The sequence below is a fragment of the Boleophthalmus pectinirostris genome, unplaced genomic scaffold, assembly GCF_026225935.1.
Source record: "Boleophthalmus pectinirostris isolate CB_2022bp ecotype Guang Dong unplaced genomic scaffold, ASM2622593v1 HiC_scaffold_4, whole genome shotgun sequence".
Classification (NCBI taxonomy): Eukaryota; Metazoa; Chordata; class Actinopteri; order Gobiiformes; family Gobiidae; genus Boleophthalmus; species Boleophthalmus pectinirostris.
The window spans coordinates 26,706,661-26,731,755 of NW_026571353.1; the positions used below are offsets into that span (position 1 = coordinate 26,706,661).

The window sequence follows — 25,095 nt, forward strand, 5'->3', positions numbered from 1 at the left end:
TAAATGACTGAAAATTGCTCCCTGCGACTGCGCGACTCTCTGCTTTGGTGTTACCGAGTGGGACTAGGCGCAGATACCCAAATCCCCCCTTTTCTTTCTATTCATTTCAATATCCCTACTTTATTATCTGAACACTTTACGAGAGCGGGCTTGGATTAATCTTGAAAAAAAGGCGACTTCCTGACACGCTTATGAGAAAATTTTGTCTCTATTCACGGCGAATGATAGACACGCTAAGGCTTTTTATGTAGAAATTGAAGGACTATTTTATTTAAATAGAGCAGGTGTATGCCGATGCCTGGTGCTGGGTGTTAAATGTCAGGTTAAAGATGCACAGAAAACAAGTTTGAGTGCTGTTAAAATCTTAGCGAGGCATTGTCGGTAGCGCCATAGGATTGACATATAAGGAGCAGCGGGGATACACAAGGAGAAATGGATAAGGCACCGAGCCAGCTGTGAGGTAAGGATCATGTAAACACTACACATGCTGAGAATGGCAAAGAAACACAGCCACACTCAAAAAAGAAACTAAAGCTCAAATGGATCTGTAAAGTGCTGGACCAATAGAAGGATTTTGAGAGAGGTCTGAAATATAGCATGAGGTATTTGACGGTCCTAAATTGCTTTATTTGCTCCTGCCTTGTGTCAAATTTGATTTACTTTAATATTCAGAAAGTTTGATTTTATAAAGCTGGTCATATACTACAGCAAATCTGACTCTTATGAGCTTTAACCCATGTTATAAAGTTACCTCTGCAAAAAAGTACCCAGAATGGTGTTTTGTTTCATTCACACGTTTAAGAATTCCTTTATTATTAGGCTGCATTTACACATACCCGGATATGTTGAGAAACGAATATTTCTCTCCCTTTTATTTTTCCAAAATAACATCGTGCACATAGCATTGTTTTCAAAAAAGTTTTTGTTTACATCAACCTGTCATTGAGCACCATCGTAACTACACCAAGCCTCTGGGCGTCACCTGGATTAGATTCAAACCTGTAGCATTTATTTTATTACAGTTGTAAGCATTACTCAAAAATACCTTGAAAAATGTGCATTACTGAGCGGGATTGCCTCTCCACAGATCTGTTAAAGAAGTGGCAAAATTGCTGACCTCCGAGCTCGTTCGTCTCTGGACATTATGCAAACACATGAAAAATGTTTGCACCAGAAGAAATGCAACTGCTGCTCTGAATGCTTCATGATCATCATCAGAGCAAAAGGTAAACATTGGTCGCACTTTTGGCGCATTAGTTGCCTAAAACTCACTCAGTTTATCTCACTTTATACGCAAACATCAAACTGCAGTTTTCCAGAATCTCCATTGTAGCCAGAGGTTTTAGAAAAATTTGTTTTCAGAGGCAAATTTGCTGTTTGCGTGTAAAAGATAGGTACAAACAAATGGAAATATCTTTGTTTTAAAAAATACCTGTGTATGTGTAAACAGGGTCTTAGTCTGTCTATTCTCCAAAGCTCAAAATGCTCTGTTCCACCTCATGAAGCAGGGGTTTTCAAGTTAACAGCTCTGTTTTACCTTCAGTTCAGTAGAAATTGGCAATTCCTGGTCTGAAATCATCCAAATGATTCTAGTGAAGGCATATGGAGTTTAAAAATGCAGTGGAGCACTTCTTGTGTTACCACTTCTTGTGTTACCACATAACAACACAAGGTGGAACAGAGTGTTTTCTGTTTGAGAGAAGAACTCAGCCTAAATATGCAGTGTTTGTGTGTTAAACATGTGTGAATGAAACAAAACAAAACTCAGTATGTTTTTAAAGAGGAAACAACTTTATGACTGATCAGAAAATGGACAGAAGTTTTTAGAGTGAATACATTTTGCCACTCATCCAAAGAGCTTCTTCAGTTGTGACACAGCTCTGGTAAGGGACTGCCTTTAAATATCTATCCAAAGGGAATCTAACACACTCTAGTTCTTAACAGTAAATCATTTTGGTTATTATTAGTTCAGTCCATTGAACCAGCCCAAGGTGTGAAGTGCCACCCGAGTCCTGACATTTCACATAACCGTTCTTGACCCTAATGCGTCATCGATAAATTCATGATGTTTCTTCTCACAATAATCATAAAACTGAAATAAGATCTCAGACAAGGTCAGGTTTCTTTTGCAGCACTGACAATTAAATCAGATTTAATGAGCCAGGAAAAAAAAAATATTTGGCTGTGAAGTGGTGGTAATTTGGTGAGGGTCTGTGGACACTGAGTAACTCTGGATTATCACAATTAGAGGCAAGAGACTGAAGCTAAGTATGTCGGACTAGTCAAATGTGAAATTAAACAAAACACACATCAAAGTATGTTCTTGATGAGGAAACATGGTGCAACATTTTAGAAGCATCCAAAAACTGGTTTGCCAAAATTTAAGACTGTTATGAATTATTCTGGGATCTGTTCTGCACAGTGGGAGTAGTAGTAATCATAGTCTTAGTAGAAGTAGTAGCAATAATAGTAGTAGTCGTCCAAGTTGTAGTAGTAGCCGTCGTAGTAGTCATAGTGGTAGTAGCAGTGGTAGTTGCAGTAAAAGCAGTAGTAGTATCAGTAGTAGCAGCAGCACTAGTAGCAGTAGCAGCAGTAGGAGTAGCTGTTGTAGTCATAATCACAGTAGTAGTCATGGTTTTAATAGTAGTAGCTGTAGTAGTAAAAGTAGTAGTGGTTGTAGTTGTAGTAGTAGTAGACATAGTGGTAGTAGTAGCTATCATAGTAGTAGTCGTCATTGTAGTAGTAGTAGTAGGAGTAGGTATTGTAGTCATACTTGAGGTAGTAGTGATAGTTTTAGTAGTAGTAGTAGTAGTAGTAGTAGTCATAGTCTTAGTAAAAGTAGTAGGGGTTGTAGCAGCATTCATAGTTGCAGTTGTAGTTATAGTAGAAGTCGTAGTAGCAGTAGATGTAGTGGCAGTAGTAGCCGTCGTAGTAGTAGTAGTAGTTGTTGTCGCAGTAGTCATGGTGGTAGTAGCATTAGTAGTAGCATTAATAGTAGCAGTAGTAGTAGCAGAAGTAGTAATTGTAGTAGTCATAGCAATAGGAGTAGCCATCGTAGTAGTAGTAGTCATAGTTTTAGTAGTAGTAGTAGTAGCTGTAGTAGCAGTAGTAGCAGCATAGTCGTAGTTGTAGTTGTAGTAGTAGTAATAGTAGTACACATAGTGGTTGTAGTAGCCATCATAATACTAGTCATTGTCATAGTACTGGTAAGTGGTAGTAGCAGTGGTAGTCGAAGTAGTAGGAGTAGATGTAGTAGTCGAAGCAGTAGGAGCAGCAGGAGTAGCAGTAGTAGTAGTAGTAGCAGTAGCTATAATAATAGCAGTAGTAGCAGTAGAAGTCTCAACCTTAGCCACAGCTGCCCCGGGGCAAAAATGAAAATACCTATGGCCTCTCAAACAATTACCAATAACATAATACACAAGATAAGAGAAAAACAAATTGATTGGAATAGTCTAGTGTGATATAAGGTCATCATGAAAAATACATGAAAGCACTTTTATACATACAGCATACGCATAATTACAGTGAGGACAGACATGGAGGCTAATACAATAAACATGATGCCTGTAGGGGGAGCACCGCAGGGTCAAGACTGGACTGTCATGGGAGGCTGTGCTGACATGATAAACAATCGGAGCTAATTAAAAGAATAAAAAGTGTGTATTAGTCAAAACAAAACACATAACATAAGACTTGACATGTGAACATAAGAAACCACAATGTTACACCAAAGTACGAAAATATGTAAAAAGAGGAAAGTCTGTCTAAGTTTTTAATTAAGTTTGAGATTCAGTCACTTTAAACTTCAGTCAGATTTTGTTGGAAGAAATAGGACTTTTTTAGTTAAATATCCACAATTTACAGGGTCCATATTATGCTATTTATGTTATTTCCTCATCAAACCTGGAGTTGTGTTTTGTTGCATTCACACATGTTTAACACATTAAAAAACTGCAAATTTACATTGTTCTCTCAAACAGAAATCACTCTGTTCTACCTTGTGATGTCATGTGGTAAAACAGGAGGTGCTCCACTGTGCTTTTCAAACTTCACACACAAGGTGGAACAGAGTATTTTGCGCTTTGGAGAGGTACACAGACTAATAATAAAGGATTACGCAAACCTGTGTGAATATTTCATTCACAGGTTTTGATGAGTCTAGAGTAAATTTTTCGTAATATAGGACCTTTAAAGTGTCTTATAAGCAATATTAAAAAGTAGTAGTAGTAGTTGTCATTGTTGTAGTAGTCATAGTGGTAGTAGCAGTGGTAGTTAGAGTAGTAGCAGTAGTAGTAGTAGTAGTCCTAGTCATAGTTGTAGTAGTAGCCGTCGTAGTAGTCATAGTGGAGTAGCAGTAGTAGTAACATCAGTAGTAGCAGCAGCACTAGTAGTAGTAGCAGCAGTAGGAGTAGCCATTGTAGTCATAATCGTAGTAGTAGTCATGGTTTTAATAGTAGTAGCAGTAGTAGTAAAAGTAGTAGCGGTTGTAGTTGTAGTAGTAGTAGTAGTAGTAGCCGTCATAGTAGTAGACATTGTAGTCGTAGCAGTGGTAGCTGCAGTAATAGCGGTAGAAGCAATAGTAGCAGTAGCAGTAGTATCAATAGGAGTAGCCATTGTAGTCATTATCGTAGTAGCAGAAGTAGCAGCAGTCGAAGTCAATTTCTTTAGTTATAGTAGTAGTCGTAGTAGGAGACATAGTGTTAGTAGTAACCATCATTGTAGCAGTTGTTGCCATAGTAGTCATACTGATAGTAGCAGTAGTAGTGGTAGTAGTCGTAGCAGTAGTAGAAGCAGTAGCAATAGGAGTAGCCGTTGTAGTCATAATCGTAGTAGTCATAGTTTTAGTAGTAGTAGTAGTAGTAGTAGTAGCAATAGTCATAATCTTAGTAGAAGTAGTAGTAGTAGACATAGTGTTAGCAGTAGCCATCATTGTAGTAGTCATTGTCGTAGTAGTCATAGTGGTAGTAGCAGTGGTAGCTGCAGTAGTAGTAGTAGTTGTTGTAGCATTAGTAGTATAATATAGAACCTTTAAAGTGTTTTAAAAACAATATTAAGAAGCATTTTTAATTGTTGTTAATAAGACAAATTAAATTGAATCAATTTTAATATATTTTCGTTTTCATTTGTGACAATAACCAGCTCAACACTTTACCCAAGAGATGTACAAAAACATCTTGAATTTAAATTTATGAGCGCATAATTTATTTTCTGTGTGCATATTTCCTTCAGGATTGCCTGGTTTGACCTGATTTTTGGTAAACAATCATATCACCATAGCAACACAAATTCTGGCACATTTATTCATTTTTCTGTCCGGCTCTTCTATTGGACAGGTCCTCTACCATTCTTTCTCTCTCCTCGTGTTTTCTCTCCGTGTGAAAGCAGCTTAACTTTTTTCCCCGTACTCAAAAAGCAACTTTCTATTGGTGTAAGTGAAACGACAGGTCTGTTTTCGTTGGTTTTCATTGGCTGGTCCCTGCTCCAGTTCAGCCAATCAGAGCAGAGCACATACATAAAGTCTGTCTGCTCCGCTGAGGGGGTTCACTCCGCTCTGCTCTACCGTCTCCTCTCGCTTACATCTGCAAAAGCTCTGGTGGTTACACTTCTAGAGGAAAAAAATCTATATAATTGAACATGTTTTATTTTGTATTTGCATCAGCTTTTTTACATTTTATTTAATTATTTATTTATTTTTAATAGAAATATTATGAGTGAAAGTTGTGAAGAAGTGGATAGCATGTTTACATCAGCACTAGGGATGCAACAAGATCCAAACCTCACGGTACGATATTATCACGATACGGTACGATATTTATTGTGATATTTTGAAGGGGCTATTATAATTGTAGATAGGACAGTTTTTTGCTTTTAAAATACCTTGATTTTGGTGTGAATTATTTCTGTCATAATCTCAAGAATTCAAGTCAAAACCATATTTCTTCAAGTTGTTTGCACTGAAATGAATCATGGGATATGTAGTTCCCTATGTTTACAAGCTGTTACTATTATAAAACCATGTATTTAAGCAAAGAAACTTGTAATTCGATATATTGTGTCAGCCCACGATATTATTGTGAGACATTTGACGATGCAATATCACGATATTTCGGTTATTGTTACAACCCTAATCAACACAATAGCACTGCTTTGGGGTCGGACCAGAGGTGCGGAGTACAGTAAAAGTACTAGTTTGTAGTAGTAGAAGTAGAAATATAAAAAAATAAAAATAAAATAAAATCTATATATATTGTGTATCTAACATTTACAAGAGAAATTATTATTATTCATGAGTAAATATTTTTTTTAAAAACATAAATATATAAAATTAAAATTCTCCAAACTGTTTTTTATAGCACAAATATTTTAATACTTTTTAAAATTTTCTTTTTTCTACTTTTTATTTATTTATTTATTTATTTTTGGGGCATTTTTCAAACATTGCTGTTGCCTTACAAGTCCTGTTGATATTACGCAGATTTTATTAAACATGTTCACACTTGAAAATGCATCATTCATTCATGGGCCTATTCAAATGTGTCTGTGCTCTTGAATATCTGCATGTAAAATACGGCATATGTCATGTTTGAATGGTCACTTAAACCACATGAGCTGCAATAATCAAAAAATATAAGCTATAGAAAATGCTAAAAGACATGAGATGCATTATATTCCTGTGCTACTACATCGCACCAATACACTGAATGAATGACCGCCCCTCTCCTCTCTCTCCCTCTCTTTCTCTCCTCTCTTTCTCTCTTATTGTGCTCTCAATATTTATACTTATTAAGCCCAAGAGTCATATTTAAAAGCCTTGACATCAAAAGTAGCATTTGTTAACCAAAAATCTTCAAACTGCTTTTGCCTGCTAAACAGAAATCCCACCACAACCAATGGGGAGCACTTCATTGATGTCAAGAGCCAATGGGAAATCAGGCCATACAGTTGTAGCTTCTGATTGGCCGACGGTGTAGCTAGGTTAGACAAAAAAAAAAAAACGAACGCTTTGCAGATGTCGGCATGAAAGGAAGACTCGTCGTCACGTTCTGGAAAAAAAAAAAAAAAAACTTCACAAATCCCTAAAGGCAGTGCAGACTTTGAAATAATTAGTCACGCAGTTGAAATTGACAATGTTTGTTTTTCCTCAGTTTAAATTACCCAAATTTGGCTCGGAGGTGAAAGGTTGCCATGTTCTTTAATCATAAAACGGAATTCTCTGGGTATATTTTGATCCGCGGAAAGACAGGCAGGATAAATAAATCGCGAGGAATAAGAAAAATAACCCAGTCGCCATGAAAGTTTTACGAAATTTTGTGAATCTTGGGGAGAGAGAGGAGACAGGTTGAGGGGAAAAAGTGAAAGAGAGAGACAGGATTTTGGTGAGCTGTTCGGCAGAGTTTTCCTCCTGTTGGCTGAGGGCTGTAACCGGGCAGAGTTGTCTTGTCTCCTCGGATTTGGCGGCTACACCTGGATAATTATTCATTCATGCCGATGCTAAAAAACACGGGGAAACCTGAAAACCCCAGCTGCTCCCAGGGCCCAGGATCTCCACCCTGCAAGCACACACACAGCTCGGATCAACATGATGGAAACTAATGCCGGAGATATGAATATTCCAAAAACTACATGTGTTCACTGGAATATGCAAGACATGGAAAAATATTATTCTGACATCGGGTTAGGATATGAAATACAGTGTTTTCATTTTTATTTCAGAGGAAGATTAAGGTCAAGGGTATAAAGACAGAGAGTATGTTTTATCAGGAAATGCAAGTTAACCCCACAAACTTTATTTTTTTAATTTACACATTAACATCACACTATTTTAACTCTGTCTCAAATTGGTATTGACGAGTTTTTTTTTAAATAAATTTAATGCATTTCATGACAAAATGTGTATACATTTGTACATTTAATCTGGGTAATTTCATGGGTGTATAAATTACTTAAAAAACAAAATAGTGTAATGTAAGTTGTAAGATGTTGTTATTATGTAAAGTAGTCAGCTGTTATTTATGTCAGCTGTGATTTTCACGCATCACGTATCCTCAGATAATATGCTAATGATAAAAACAGATCTGTGTTAACATAAGCCAACTTTTACAGGCAATTTGTTGTAACTGTTTTACTACAAGTTTCTGAGCTCTCAATATACATGTACTAGAATGTGAAATTATTAAGAGATAGCCGATTGTATTTTTGTATTTTCTCTTGCAGTTCTGCATTCAAAAGTTGAGCATTAAATCTGAAAACTACAACAACTGTCTCATCATTGAATCAGAGTTTAGCTCACTGTCAAGCTGGAACTCCTAACATCTATGTAAGGACAGTACAATGTGATAATATAATATGTTATGTACAGTATATGGCGATTGAAAATATGTTTTAAGTTTACCCTGTTTTCATGCTCTTTACTGTAATCTGCTTATTTTATATTGTGTATGAGTCTCGTGAAGAATGTCAGCTTGTTAACAGTAGCACCTTGAGTTCATTCATAAAAAACACTGCCCTGAATGTTTTTTGACTAAGTCATTCAGGTACTTATTCTCTTTCCCGATTTGGTTTTGCAAGGCCGTTTTTGGTTTTGCAAATCCCTTCAGAGCACCTGCTTGTTATTTTCTTCTATTCCCACTCTTTGATATGAAAAAGAGGACGTCATTGTCACCTGTTCTAATCTGTTAAATACAAGCATGTAGCAGATTGGAATTTATTTAAAGGGCCCCAGCTATTACGATATTTTCTGATCTGTTATAATGTTGCTTCCTCATCGCAAACATGCCTGACGTTTTGTTTGTTTCATTCACACATGTTTAACACACAAACTCTGCATATTTAGGCTGAATTCTTCTCTCAACACTCTGTTATACCTTGTGATATAATACAGAAAGTGCTCCACTGTGTTCTCCAAATTGAAAACTACGGCTTCGTGACATCACAAGTTGGAACAGAGCATTTTGAGCTTTGGAGATGTGGACAGACTAATAAAACAATGTTACTCAAGCATGTGTGAATGAAACAAAACACAACTCCGGGTATGTTTTTTGAGGAGGTAACCACTAGGGACGTAACGATATCCAAATCTCACGGTATGATATTTTCACAATATAAACGATTGCGATATTTTGTGGAGGCTCACAAAATTGTGAATATGCTACTTTTTCCTCTTAAAATGCCTTGACAAGACTTAATCCAAAGAACTAAGATTTAAAAGTGCTTAGAGCTGCTATTTCTTCATCTAGTTTGCACCAAAACGGAGCAAAGGATCATGGTCGATGTAGTTCCCTCTGTTTTTTTAAGCTATTGCTGCACCATAACAATAAATTTAAGCAAAGAAACTTGTGATTCGATATATTGTGATGGTCCTACGATATTATTGAGAGACTTTTGACGATACAATATCACAACATTTTGGTCATTGTTACACACATGGCTTAAAGCTCACAAGAGTCATCATACAGGACCTTTAAGCTGTATTGCACACTGTAGTATTTATATATGTGTGCTATATATGTGCTATAAGAACCTTTAAGACTGGTTGTAAATCCAATATATTAAAATTGACTCAGAGTACAGCTGAGGAACGTTGGCAATTCCAGTGTTATTCCAATGTTATTCCGTGCTACAGTTAAATAAATGAAGGGATGTTTTGTTACTTTAGTGGTACCTGAACTGGACTACCTGCCATTACCACATGTATTTAGACAAGAGTTATGAGGCCAAGAAGGAAGTAGCTGGACCCTATGCAGAGGATATGATGTCACAAATAGAAAACTGGAGTTCGTAGTTGTTGCTGTCCGTCAAACTCAGAGAACAAGCAGTTTCGAAACCGCAAACAGGGCTGGCATTGTTTAGAGCCTGAAGAGGTTCCATGTAGGATTTGGAAAATATGAGACATTTCTTCATAGCTGTAGCTGCAATTTATAAGAGCCCCAGGATTTACAATGTGAATTTATGTCAAAGAAAATATGTTGAGAAGTGCTGAAATGCATTTTGGGAGAGAGGAATGCAGGCAAAAGAACATAAGAGTTGGATTATAATAACGCTGAGGCAATGGGGTAGTTAACAAATGTCAAATGTCTGGCCCCAGAGCAGAAGGTCAGATTTTTTTATGGTTCACGTCGGGCTGAAAATTGATCATAATATGCTAAAACACATGACTTGATATAAAAAAGCATAGGCTACCAATAGTATATGAGCCATGTTTTCAAAAATTATCCACAGGTGCACTATGTAACTTTCCCAGAAGTTGGACATTCAACAGGTTTTCTTTACTGTTTAGCTGTTATTGCTTTGCCTAGATGATCGATAATATGAAATTGTATTCATTAATCTTGCAAGTTAAATTTTTAGGTTCTAAGACTACGTTTATTAGCCAGGCTGGCGCCACCTAGTGCCTTCCGCTCAAGAATCAGAATACACTAGATGGTTCGTAAAAACCCCGGAAGTGCAAGTTTGGGCACCAACGATTCCCGAGATCAAGGATTTAAAGCCGGAATAAAAAGAATGTTTGGTGAATTATATCAAGGGGAAAGATGTTATTGCCCTTCTTCCTACACAATTTGGGAAAAGCTACCAGTTAGCCCCATTAGCGGCACATTACATACGTCATGAACAAAAAGCAGCGATTGGTTAAATTAAAAAAAGTACCCGCCTGCTGTCGAACGAATCCTAATGCCGCAAGGTCAGCATGAATCAGGCTGTACGTTTATATGATGACGGTCTGAACAGAAGACGCAAAAGTGGCGTTGCGTCTTCACTTTTTATTCCACGCTTAGAAGAGCGTTTTCGGGAGGAAATCTGCGTGCATACAGTGACACAAAAGTGTGTGGAATTCAATTAAGTAAGCATGCCATGTTTCTGTGTACTGTATGTATGTGATGTAAACGTGTACGTGACGTGAGCAGACCTGACCAGAGTTCTGCGTCTTGTGCAGTGTAGACGGGAACACTACGGCAGAATGTGTTCAACTTTTCCACTCTGGAAGGTGGTTTCAGATTTTTGCATTTTTAAGCCCCAAAAACGCAGTCACTGTCTAAACAAAAGGCACTTCCGATAAAATATTTTGTAATTTTTGTCGAGTAAACAGGCCCTAAAAATACATTTGAACATTTTTACTGTGATGTATTTCGCCTCTCCATAGCTCTGACCTGTGACTTGGCCTGGTAATGCCACCTGCTTGTCTCTATGGAGATATGCGTGCTTTTCCAAAACAAAAATAACATGTCCATAGAGACAAGTGGCAGAAAAGTTACATAATACACCTTTAACTGTAATGAAATGAACAAAAAACACAATAATGAACAATATTGTGTCACACTCAAAATTTCTTCTGGTTTGTAAAATCTAAGGGAAGTCCTAATTTATGTAGTTTTGGTTAAACTTGTTTTGCATTTCTTTCATTTTTTGTCTTTCCTAAATCCCACTTCAAAGAAACCCTCCACTGTGACCAGATAGTGTGTGTGATAACAGGATTACCTTTGCAATTACAGAGTGTTGTCTGCGCGTAGTCCAATGCATCACTTGATAAAATTCAACATATTTCACCTGATTACATTGTTTGTGTACACAGCTACCACTTTTATTTGGTTGTAATTCAAAGCAGCACGGTGTAACTTTCTAGAGCTACCAGCTGTTTCCATAAAAATATAAAGTTAAAACCATATCATCCATAAAGATAGATATATTATGAGATACTTTGGAAGTTTATCATTTAATAGTCAACTAGGAATGTAACAATAACCAAACTATCGTGATATCACAATAATATCGTGGACTGTCACAATATATCAAATTACAATTAAATGCACTGTTTTACAGTAGCACTAGCTAATAAATATCGGTAACTACATATTCCCATGATTCATTTCAGAACAGACAACATAAAGAAACTTTTTTTTTTACTTGAATTCGTAAGATTATAAAAGTAATAATTCACATCAAATTCTCATCAGGGTATTTTAAAGGCAAAAAAGTGTCTTATCTACAATTATATTAGCCTCTCCAAAATATTGCAATAAGTATTGTACCATGAGATGCATATCGTGATAATATCGTATCGAGAGATTTGGATACCGTTACATCCCTAGAAACAACACTTTCATTTTAGTCTATTTTGTGGTTAAAAAGTACTCCTGATTATACATAGTTGCAGCTGCTTAAGTTAACTTCTTGAATCTTTAAAGGGCCCATACAATTACATATTATAACATAACTGGAGTAGATTTTTGTTTTATTCACAAATGTTTGACATACAAATCCTGCTTATTTTAGGCTGTGTTCTTCTCTCAAACTGAAAACACTTCCACATTTTAGCCTGTGAATTTCAAAAAACAAAAGCTAAAACGTAACTGTTAACTTGAAAACCACAGCTTCATGACATCACAAGGTGGAACACAGCAGTTTGAGCTTTAGAGATATAGACAGACGAATAACAAAGGATTACTCAAACATGTGTGAATGAAACAAAACAGAACTCCAGGTCTGTTTTCAATAAAGAAACAACATTATGGTGTGCAAAAATATTGAAATATTGACATACTGTATCATTTAATGTGATGATACAGTATCGATATCATGGGCTGCTATATCGATTTTTTTATCGTATCTTTTGTATATTTGTATGTGTATTATTGTATATAGTATTTTTTATATATATTTTTGTATATAGTATTTATTATATTGTATTAGTTACAGTGCTACAATTTTGTTGCTTGTTCACAGGACATAAACTTTTTATGCAACACATTTGACATTTCACTGTTTTGAGGATTAAAATGTTTGTGTTTCATATGAACTTTGCACAAGAAGTGGTTTAACAAAGACTTTTAATATCACAGCCATGATTAAGACTTAATTTTTTAATGAACTGTATCGAATCAATTTGAAATATATCATATTGAATCGTATCGTAAGCTCACTGTATCAAGATATGTATCGTATTGTGGCCTTCGTATCGAGGTATCTTATCGACAACTTCTGCATGATACCCAGTCCTGATTATAACATGCCTTAAATAGTCAATTATGTGTAATATTGGGCCTTTAATCTAGAAGAAAAGCCAGCACTTATCTCTAACATGGCACATTGTCCCTACCACTGCGTGCATATGTTAGAAATAGTGTCGTACAAGATGAGACGAGGGGATAAAAAGGCAGGACCCGAGCAGCAGTGTGACTAGGTGAATACAACAGCGCACCCATGCATACACTCTTCTCTATTGACCCTTATCAAGAGCATCTGAGACAGGGGCAGGCTTCATGGTGACAATCCCACTGTGAACTACCCCCTTCTCTGCTGACAACATCCACGCACACAAGACACCAGACGGATATGAATATTTGAATAGGGGAATCCGCCCATTGGTGCAGAATACTGTGTCAGTATCAGTCACGGACCAATGAGCGGCGCTTTTAGTTAACTGCAGTCCTTATCTGTCTCCGCCCATCTCCTGTCTATCACTTATTTTCAGTCTCACGCACTAATCCGGCGTGCGCTGGTGATGATAACGAGCGCGCTGGTGAGGAATGGGGCTGACAGATACAGAGCGCTGGTTTCTCATGAGCGCACTAAGCCGAATGACCGCATAGGCGCGTGATGAACTTTGGAGGGGAAATAATGTCCCATAGATTTTACAATAAGGAGGGAGCACAATTTAATTTATCAGTAAATTACACGAATAGTATGTAATTTATATGTAAAAACTGCTTAGATAAATCATGTAGCGTTTCAAGTTTCATGTTTTGTTGAATGGCACCAGGTTGCAAATAAACTAACTTAACTTTACTTAACTTAACCTTAAAAAAAATAAATTAATTAAAAAGAACTTAAACTGATTTTATTAACTAATTATTAATTAAAACTACAGTTTTCTTTGGCAGCACAGTTCATATGTATGCTTCAGTTCAAAAAAATACAATTTAAAGCCCATAGTCACAAGAGTTATTTTTACACTGGAAAAAAAACAATATCTAGGCAAGTTAAAAAGGCTTACATTAAGAAGATTTTGCTTTATTTGAGTCGATTCAGCTTGACAAGTAAAATTATCTACCAATGGAATATGTGTGTTTTTCTTAATTTAAGCAACATTTGATTTAGTTTCTTATTTTAAGCTCAAAGAGTTGTTGTTTGTCTTATTTTAAGTGTAGCAAGATGTACTTTCATATTTTTAGTATAAAAAGTCTTGTTCCACTGGCAGATAATTGTACTTGTCAAGTGAAATTTACTGAAATCATGATGAAACTTTCATAATTCCAGTCATTTTAACTTGACTAGATTTAGTTTTTTGCAGTGTAAAGGTGTAACATTGGGTCACCACCTGCTTGCCTGTATGGAGATGTTATTGTTTCACTTGGAAAAAATCCACAGTATGGCATTAAACTATCTATTTCCATGGAAGTCAAGTTGTGAAGTCAAATGTGTAAAATGTTTTTCACAATACTGCAGAGTATTTTAACGCAATAAAAATAGCTGAAACTAAATAAATGCAAGATCAGGCAAAGCTCCATGGAGATGAGCAGGTGGTGTAAATAAATATAAATAAAATGGTAAATTTAGTTGAAGATTTACACAATTTTACAAATAACAATCTGCTGGCTTTCGAAAGTCTGTAAAGTAAAGTACAACCATATAGTAACATAACAAACACAATCTCCTTGCATATACAATTTGCAATAATAACATGGACCAAGATGACAAGCCCATTCTCCTGATGTCAGACGCCGGGGTTCAACTATTACAGTACTAAATGAATATTCCTCATTCACTCCTCCACAAATCATCCGTGGGCGCCTCTCCGCTCATTATAATCATAAATCCCCCAATCTCCTCTATACAGCGCTAAAGAAAATTATTACCATTGCAACGATTCGCCCCCAACCCCATTACCTTTCTCTCTCCAAATCCTGTCTCCTCCTCATTTGGCCTTTATCCCCTGGGCGTTCAGACACACTGCAGTGAGGTGTGCACAGACACGGAGGGCTGGGGTTATCGCGCTCACACAGGGCACTCTGATTATGTATTTGTGAGCTCCGGTCACAGCCAGGAGATAAGGAGGAGGACTACAGGGAGACCACCACCTGAAAATGTAGTGGAGACCGAGGTGGTATAAGGGTGAGTCCTGTGCTTGACCTGAAGTGGGATCAAAGCGTTAAATCAATAAGTAACGTGGACTTTATTGCCCCTGTGTTTGGGCTCTAATTTTGATCTTTCTGTAAAAAAAAGAATGAAATGTCAATTTTACACAAGGAAAAACAGTGATCAGTTTTTCACACAAAAAATTGGTTAGGCAAGGCAGTGCTGCCAAAAAAGTGAGGAGCGGGGAGGTGTATGTATCTGTATATTGCAGTTCTACATGCAGATTGTGACAAGGTGACCCACAATAAACTAGTTTATGGGGAAAAAAAATCCAAAATATAAGAAAAAACTAATATTGTGGTAAAGTCATGTTGTTTTTTATAGTTTCAAGGTCTCTTGTTTTAAAAGTTGCGAGTTGCGTTCACACGAGACCCTTTAAAATATGATTGATGATTCTTTAACTTTATTTGGCCTTGTATTAACATCTCCTCTGACAACAGATGCAGATTTTTTTTACTACTTATCTGTACAAAAATGCTACAAACCCAGTGCTTGTTACACCCTGATATACAACTTCTAACTGTAACCACTGCAAAAGAGCATGAACCAAAACATATGTTGTACACTTTACAGCCATTACAGTCAACAATAACAAGGCTGGCCCATATGCTCCACTCTGCGTCGCACTGGAGCACATGCCATTTTGGAAAAACAAGGAAAGAAAATGAGGTTAAACTCCTCTTTTTGCACAATTCACAGTCATATTTATAGTAAAGCTGTTGAAAGTCCTATGCATACTGCCCTAAGCTCCCAAAGCCGGTATGATGTTAGAACATATGATTCTGTTTATGAAATGAAAAAGGCTGCACGACATAGAGCGCTGGCTTTTATTTGCTCATAAACACACACATACTGAGCTACAGCGCTGATCCAGTTGTGTCAAATTTAGTGAGTATTATCAAAACATTCTGTGCAGAGAATTTTCTTTTTGTTTTCTACCATGTTAAAACGTTGTTCCCTCATCAAAAACATGCCTGAAGAGGTCATTATGTCATCCATGCATGTTTGAGTAACCTAACGAGCGCTCTTTTTTATTCAAGCAAAGTTGGAGTAGCAGATGTAGGTGTAGGTATAGTAGAAGAAGTACCATACTCTAAAGTACACGTAGTTGTAGTATAGGGAACATCAGGTGTCACAGTAGGGTGCTAGTGGCAAAAAAAAATGTGTCCTTAGGCAAAACACCTCACCCATATTGCTTAGAATGAAAGTGGCATGTCTATGAGTGTTGGTGATGGTCGGAAGGGCTCATGGCACACTTTAGCAGCCTTGCTTGCGTCAGTCTGTCCTAGGGCAGCTGTGGCTACAGTAGTATCTTACCACCACTGAGTATGGAGTGAAAGAATAATGCACTGTGAAGCATCTTTGTTAACAGTCCCAAAAAGTATAATAGACCCTGTTCACAACGACTGGAAGTGCCCCACTGTTAGTTTGCGGAACTTCTGGTTAATGGTTTTCTATGGCAAAATGTCTCACTTATTTTCCACCAGCTTCAAAAAGGCAGGCTTTCTGATCTTGAATCAACAAGGTCCACAAAGGATAAACATTCTTCCATGAAGAATTTATCCACAACTCTCAAGGTGAGAAAGACGAAAACAAACAAACAACTAGGCAAACAACAACTAGTATCACGAACTACTGAGCAAAACTAACATTATGGTCATAAATAAAAAGTAAGTAACTTGATATGTCAGACTTAGAAGATGTAGACATTAGTGCAGTTCTAATGCTTGACATGTCTAGCATACCATAACACTAGTTTTACTCAGTAGTAGTTCACTAATGCTAGTCATTGTTAGCCTTTAACCCTTTAACGCCGACTCTCACAAATATGTGACAAACGGTTTGGATCAAGATATAAATCAAGATAGTGGCTGCATTCGCTCAGTGCCGGTTAGTGTATATGCAGTACGTTCCTTGGCAAGCACTTGTTTTTAGTTGTTGCAAATTTGCCTTTTTAAATTAATTTTTCCTATAGTCAAGTTAATAATCTCAACTTAATTTAATATCCACTATAAGGCAAAACACACACAAAAGATAAAAAAAAAAACAAACATCTATATAAATTCAGGCATTAAGGCACCACATTCACTCAATGTCATTTCTCTCCAGCGACTAGATCAGGAATCAGAATACAATAGACAGTTCGCAAAAACCCCAGAAGTGTGAGTTGGGGCACCAGCCAATCAGCGAACAGCCATATATTTTGTGTTGGCAACGATTCCCGAGATCAAGGATTTAAAGCTGGAATATAGAGAATGTTTGGTGAATTTTATCAAGGGGAAAGACGTTATTGCCCTTCTTCCTATGGGATTTGGGAAAAGCTTAATATACCAGTTAGCCCCGTTAGTGGTGCATTACATACATCATGACCAAATAACAGCGATTGGTTAAATGAAAAAAGGACCCGTCTACCATCGAGTGAAAAAATCCTAATACTGCGAGGTCAGACGGTTTCTATGAAGTGATAATGGCTGATGAATCAGGCTTGGCAGATTTATGAAGCTGGACATTTTCACAGACATTTTGCCATAGAAAACCATTACCCAGAAGTCCCTACAGCGGGGCACTTGGTGAAAAAGGTCTATTCACAAAATATTTTCGAATCTGCACAGTTTTCATTCACTGTTGTGGTTTTCTTGATAGCAGGAATTCATTGAACAATCTCATAATTCCTATTATTTCATTTGCTCCATCACCATCTTTCACTAAAATAAAATTACTCGAAAGTGTATAACTGCAGAGGGCCAGAGTCTTAGTGGGAGGCCGTGATTGGCTGATGGGTGAGATGGGGGGTAGGGGGTATGGAGCGGGCACATCTGAGGCTGGGGAGTGAAGGCTGCTCTGGCTCTCTCCTGCTCTGGTGCTGTGATGGAGCCGACCTTGGACTTAATGACTACCAGAAGAGACAGAGCACCACTTGACAGCAAGATGGAGGGACAGAGCGGAGGGCTGAGGAAGAAAGAAAATACACTCCGAAAAAGAAAGACTGGAGATGGTTGTAATTATTAGCACCAGATGGCAGTATGCTGAGAGAATGGAATTATGAATTACAAGAGTTGGTCTGGTGCTCGAAGTGGCAGTTGTCTAGTTGTCAAGGGTAAATTCACTAATAAATTCTTAAAAATGTGATTGCTTTTTTTGGGAATGCTCAACAGTATGGCATTAAGTGTATCTATCTTGCCTTTTTATTCAATTACATGCACTTTTATTGCAAGAGAAAAACCTTAAAACATGCATTCTCTTGAGTGGTGTCACCTGCTTGTCTCCATTGAGATTTGAGATAAATTTAGTCATACTATGAAAAATTCCAGGTACTAACATCTCCTTATATATGAGCAAATGATGTACCTCCCACCAGAAAAAGTTACATAGTGAATCGTTAATACTTCCTCAATTTTTCAAGTGATTGGTTCAAATTCTCTACAATAATGACCACATTTTTCCCAATCGAAAGTAGAGACAGGCCGATGGCAATGACATTTGGTCTTTTTAACATATTGCTATCGACCTTAAATCTCCACTATAGGACGATATTTTGTTTTGGTTGATCTACTACCTAAAAATACACAGAAAGCTTTATATAAAGAGCAGGGGGTGTGCAGAAATATCAAAATATAGATATATTGTATTGTTTAATGTGATGATATAGTATCAGTATCGTGGGCTGCTGTATTGATATACTGCCAAGAGCATTTCTGGTATATTTTACAAAAAAAAATTGTTATAGAGCTACAATTTTGTTGCTTGTTTAGTGAAAGGAAACTCGTTTACACAACAAATTTGACATTTTCACTGTTTTAATGAGTAAAATGTTTGTGTTTCTTATTCATTTTGCACAAGAAGTGGTTTACACTAACACTTTTAGTATCACATCCATCATTTAGTCTTTTTTTTTTTTTTTACTGAACCATATTGAATTGATTTGAAATATATCGTATCGAACCGAAAGTGCACTGTATCGACATATGTATCGTATCGTGGCCTATGTATTGAAGTAAGTATCGGCAGCTTCTTAATGATACCCAGCACGAATGAAGAGATAGCTGTACAAAGCACAACTACAATGGGCTCATAAAGGTTTGTGGTAAAACTAAAAGCTGTGGGTGAGTTTCTAGTAAGTTTAAATTACAGTTGCAAGTATCAGCCCAAAAATATCAGCAGAGTTTGTCGGTCATAGGTAGATCGATATTCTAAACAATCATACCAGCATCGTCCATGAAAACCCCATATAAGTCGATCTCAAACTTTATTACTGTATTTGTAAGTTTCGTCTTCCTTGCCTCTCTTGTTAATTTCAACACACCCCATGTAATTTCAATGACCAAAGCGTTTGTAATTTCCATATTTTCCAGTTCCTCTGAGCTGTGTCCGGCTCTGCTCTGTTTAGCACTGGCCCTGCAGACTGTGAGTGGCAGCTGTCTGTGGAGCTTCACTGAGCGCTCTCATTAGCCCTGTCAGTCACGCTGCTCCTGACATCCTCTCACATCCTCTCATTTAGGGCCAGAGATGATGATGATGATGACGAACTTCAGAACTCAGAATGGAAAAAAAAAGGTCTTTAAAAACTTCTGTCTGTATATATTAATGAGTTTCAGCCTCTTGTTTATGGGAGAGATTTTGAGAACTTTTCACCATTCAAGATGCAGTAGTTAGTTTTGAAAGACATCCTCTGATTTAGGTGCAAAGATGAACTTCAGAACTTAAAAAGAAAAAGTCTCATTTAAGCTTTCTGTTTCTTGGTGACATTTTGAGGACTTTTCACCAAATTCTCTTATTTAAGGTGTGGAAATGAACCAAGATGCTGATGACCAACTTCAGAATAAGTTCAGAATGTCAGAAAGTCTTTGAAATTTTCTCGGTGTATTTGGGGTTTTTTTTTTAGCTTCTTGTTTATGGAAGACATTTTGAGGACTTTTCACCCTTCAAGAGCTATACAGAATTTGGTTTTCAATGATATTCTCTCATTTAGATGTGGAGATGAGATGACAAACTTCAGAACGCTTCAAGTCTTCAAAAACCTCTCTGTATTAGTTCCATTCTTTTCTATCTTCATGGAGACAAGTGACAGGTCAGATCTGTAGTGCTGCTAGCCCGCTCACTAGCCTGATTCTTCAGCCGGTTTCACTTTGTGGAAACCGTCTGAATTCGCAGCATTAGGATTTCTTCCCTTGATGGTAGGCGGGTACTTTTTTTATTTAAACCAATCGCTGGTATTTGGTCGTGACGTATGTAATGTAAGTGAACATGTCAGTCAGTGATCATTGTCGTTTCTGCGAGATGAACTTGTGAATTAAAGGTGCAATAAAAATGTGAAGTTTGTATTTGACAAAGGAAGTCCAAAGGAGGACAGCGTGTGCAGTCTGCTATCGCAACTCGGGTTGGTTTAGCTCTTCGATCATTGGCCGGTACACGGTCTACAACTTCAGAATACACTAGACGGTTCTTGCAATATCTATGTAACTTAAAATGGCTTAAATTAAGAATATTTTACTTTATCTGAGTAGATTCAACTTGACCAGTAAAATTATCTACCAATGGAACAAGTGTGTTTTTCTTAATTCAAGCAACAATATATTTTATTTGGTATTTTAAGTGCAAAGAGTTGTTGTTTTTCTTATCGTAAGTGTAGCAAGATGTATTTTCATATTTTAAGTACGAAAAGTCTGGCAGATAATTTTGCTTGTTAAGCAAAATGTGCTCAAATTTTAATAAAACTTTCTTAATTCAAGTCATCTTAACATGGCTAGATTTTACTTATTGCAATGAATGTATTTTTAGCAATGAAAACACAACTGAGAACATGTAAGATAAGTATAAAGATGTGGAAGTTTTCGGGCCAAGCAATAACATCTCCATGGAGACATGCAGATGAAAAGATGCACATTGCACCTTCAATTACATCTTCTAGCATTAAAAGCGGTAAGCACACCACATAAGACACAAAGCAAGAGAATCTCAGACATTTCGTCCCTCCTCCCTCCCCAAGTAAACGTGTGTATATCCATATAATGATAATAATAACTAGCCGCTTATAGCCCAACATAACTGGACATATAATAAATGCGAACACCCCTGAGACCTGTCAAAACGGCTTCTGCTTTTGACTTCAATTTAAGAGGACGATTAATCTTACTCAGGTTTATTGTACACTCACTCACTCGGTTCATATCAGATTCTCAAATTAGCTTGAGAAAGTCTAGGCCGCACACAGAACCCCTTTCCCCAGAGACGCTGCTGCTCCATAGTCTGCACTGGGAGGCGAGAATAGTATTAATTCCATTATTAATGTGGAGAGCTTTGAGGGCGGTTCAACACCAGGGCCCAGAATAAATACAAATTTCTTTTTTATCCCACAGCGCTACACGGGTCGGGAGGTGCTCTTTTTATTGTCAGTTTTATTACCTTTTAAAATCCTCCTGCAGTCAGAATAGAATAGTGTAGTGGAGAGGCTGGGGACGCGTTTGTTAGTGGGTAAAAATGTGTTAGCTGTGGTAAAGTTGTACACTTGTGGTTAGCATTTTGGTAGTGTAGGATTTTCAATTCAGACTAAAATAACTTTTCTATTGCAATGCTGAGATGCTCCAGTACGTAAGCAGAAGTAAGTAAAATCGAGTAAATCCTCCAGCTAAGGTACAGTCCTGACCAAGCTTAGCTCAAGGTGTGGAGATGGGTCCCTGGGTGCTACACTGCGGTCACACACTGCTTCAGACAGGTTCAGTTCATTTCAATTAATTTTGTATAGGCCGAAAATCACAGCAGTCACCTCATGGGGCTTAAAGAAATTGTGGATTCAACCAACAGAAAGTTAGTGAATGTAGTAACAGAGGTGGGACCAAGTTGTTGTTTTGGCAGTCTCCAGTAAGTCTCAAGTCTTTGACCTCAAGTCCGAGTCAAGTCCCAAGTCAAAGACCAAGCCCAAGTTGAGTCTCGAGTCACTGGGCCATAAGTCCAAGTCAAGTCCAAGTTGTCTGCTTTGAGCTTCAAGTCTTTAAACCATTATATATAGTAATACAGCTTAGATTTTTGCAATTTAATATGAATTTTAAACAAAATTTTACTTAAAATGTCAGGAGTATTCATATAAGAGTTGTAGAAATGCAAATTTTTCCTTTTTAAATGTCTTGACAAGAGTGTGAATTATTACAGTCAAAACAGAAAGAGTTAAGATTTAAGAGTGCTTAATCTAGTCTAAGTATCAAGTCTTTTCAAGTCGCAGGGTTCAAGTCCAAGTCAAGTCCCAAGTCTTTGTCTATTTTATCAAGTCAAGTCTCAAGTCCTAAAAAATAGTGACTCTAGTCTGACTCAAGTCAAAGCCACAACGTGCAAGTCCCCACTTCTGTGTAGTAGACATGATTAAACAACCTATACTATGCAGAGCTGACTCTTATTAGCTTTTAGCCGTGTTATAATGTTATGTCCTCAGTTCATACGCTCTGTTCCACCTTGTGATGTCATGAAAGCGATAGTTTTCAATTTAACAGCTACCTTTTTTTTGTTTAGATCAGCAATTCCAGTGCTGAAATTATCCAAATGATTCTAGTGATGGTGTATGGAGTTCAAAACCACAGTGGAGCACTTTCTGTATTACATGTGTGAATGAAACAAAACACAACTCCAGGTATGTTTTTGATGAAAAAAACATTATAGAAAATAGTGTAATATGGCTTCTTTAACTAGTCACAGGAAACAAGCAAAAGTGGCATGGAGAAATGGGTCAAATACAGAAGTTGGATTCCCCCATAGGGATAATAAAATATTCCTAACAATAGCTTTTACATATGTACAAGTTTCCTGCACTCAAATGGAATGCCAATATAAAAAGGTTTGTTCCAAAATTGCCTTAGTTGAACTTAAGTAGCCGTGTCTCAATAATCACAGGAGGGAATTGGTCTGGCTAAGCAATCATTGAACTGGCAGCAACAATCTTTACTCACCAAAACCCTGTCCAAAGAAAGTGTGAGTTGGACAAAGGACCAATTTGACGGCGGTTAACATTTAACCAAGAAGCAAAAACATTCAGAAATAAAAATAAAGCAAATAATCAATCTAATGTCTTGATATTATGAAAATGACACCTTCTTAAAAATTATCACTAATATTAAGTTTATATTACACAATTATAGAATAGAACCAGATAACTTTTTGATATGAGGTGTCTAAAAGTGGTTTATGGTTAAAACTCTCAAAGCTGTTCTGTATCTTTATGTGAATATGCATCTAACTAACATTCATGAGACCACGAAATCATAAGAGCTATTTAAAAATCTTCAGGTAACTTGGACTTTCCCAATACAATACATGTAATTATATATAAAATGTTATTATAATACAATACTATTACTCATCCTAATCTAAAACAATTCAGGAAAAGTAAAATGTTGCTATGTTTATATATTTGTGCATATTAAAGGGCCCATATTACACTACCTTCTGATTTATCTTATCTGGAGTTGTGTTTTGTCTCATTCACACATGCTGAACACACAGGACGTGCTCCACTGTGTTTCTAAACTCCATACACCTTCACTTTAGTCCTGGAATTGACAATCTCTACTGAACAAAAGGTAAAATGTCGATGTTAACTTTAAAACTACCTCTTCATGACATCACACGGTAGAACAGAGCATTTTGGGCTTTGGAGATGTAGACTAATCATAAAGGGTTACTCAAACATGTGTGGAAAAATCTAAACATAACTCCAGGTATGTTTTTAGGAGATAACAACATTATAACACGGCTAAAAGCTCACAAGAATCAATTTTGTGCAATATCCTTCTGAGACCCAGCCCATTCATTTGTGTCCTTTATAGTGGACATTGAGATAACCAGTTTATCTTTTTAGTGTTTTAAAACAGACTGTTAATGCGGGGACTAAGTTCCTCTGCCTAAATAGGGCTGTGGGATTAAAGGGTACTATCATGTCCAGGATTTTAAAAAAAAAAACTCGATAGTAATTAGTTTGTGGCTGCACCATGATAAAAAGAAAAAGAAGAAGAAAAAAAGAAGAAAAAAAAAGAAGAAGAAATTACAAGGGAGTCTAAAAATGTTTTGGGGTGAGATGTTGGTCTTCAAAAAAGTAGTTTTTGTTAGGTTGTTAACTTCACATAGATTTAATACCAAAATGTCCCCAGTGTCCATTACAGAGCACAAGTTTAAAAATTATAAACAAAATAAAATCACCAAAATCTAAAATGCTAAGGTGTTCATTTACCTAATACACACAAAAAATATATATATTGTTATACACTTTTTTCTTCAGGTCCCTGGAGGATATAGAACCTTTAAGTGTCAATCTGAGTATCGTTTTTTGACACCTTAAGTCGACTCATGCAATCTTTGCTCGGCCAATGTGCTGCCATTACGACCAATAATGACACAATTAGTCCAGTGCATTTTCAGCACAAAACTATTGGATCAAATGATTACTACTTATAGGCTTTTCCTGAATTCAACTTATGAGTTCTCCTCGCTCAAAACTTATTGGCCTTCGTGTTAAACCCTCCATGTGTTTCCAGTAGGGGAAGAGCTCCATATAATATAATGATGAATGAATCAAATCAGGTGTTTGCTCCTAAAATCCCACCAGTTCTGTCCCAATCTCCATTCATTATCCTCCCCTCTTGGCCTTTGGAAAAATGTTAGCATATTTTCAATTAGCAGGTTGTGCTCTGTGCGCCGGCAGACATTTTGACATGGCCCGTTGGTGGTAGATCATTTAACGGGATGATGAGTTCTCCAACTGTGCTGCGTTACAAATATTGAGTTATGTAGCACATCGCAGAGAGAAAGCACAGAAAAACATTGAAAAACCATTAGCACCAAGTAAATCCAAGCATTTTACAGTCAATCTACATTTCACATCTGCATTGAACTCGTGCTCTGTGGGTGGCCCCTCTCGAGCCATCAGCCCACTTGATTAACAAAATACGATTTGAATTGATTTCCACATCTACTAATTTGCGAAAA

General features: G+C 36.9%; 1 protein-coding gene across 1 annotated transcript in view; it reads right to left on the reverse strand.

Moving 5' to 3' along the window:
- LOC110172105 (F-box and leucine-rich repeat protein 17) overlaps positions 1 to 25,095 on the reverse strand; it is a 542,271-nt gene that overhangs the window by 374,946 nt on the left and 142,230 nt on the right. The gene's annotated exons all lie outside the window — the stretch shown is intronic.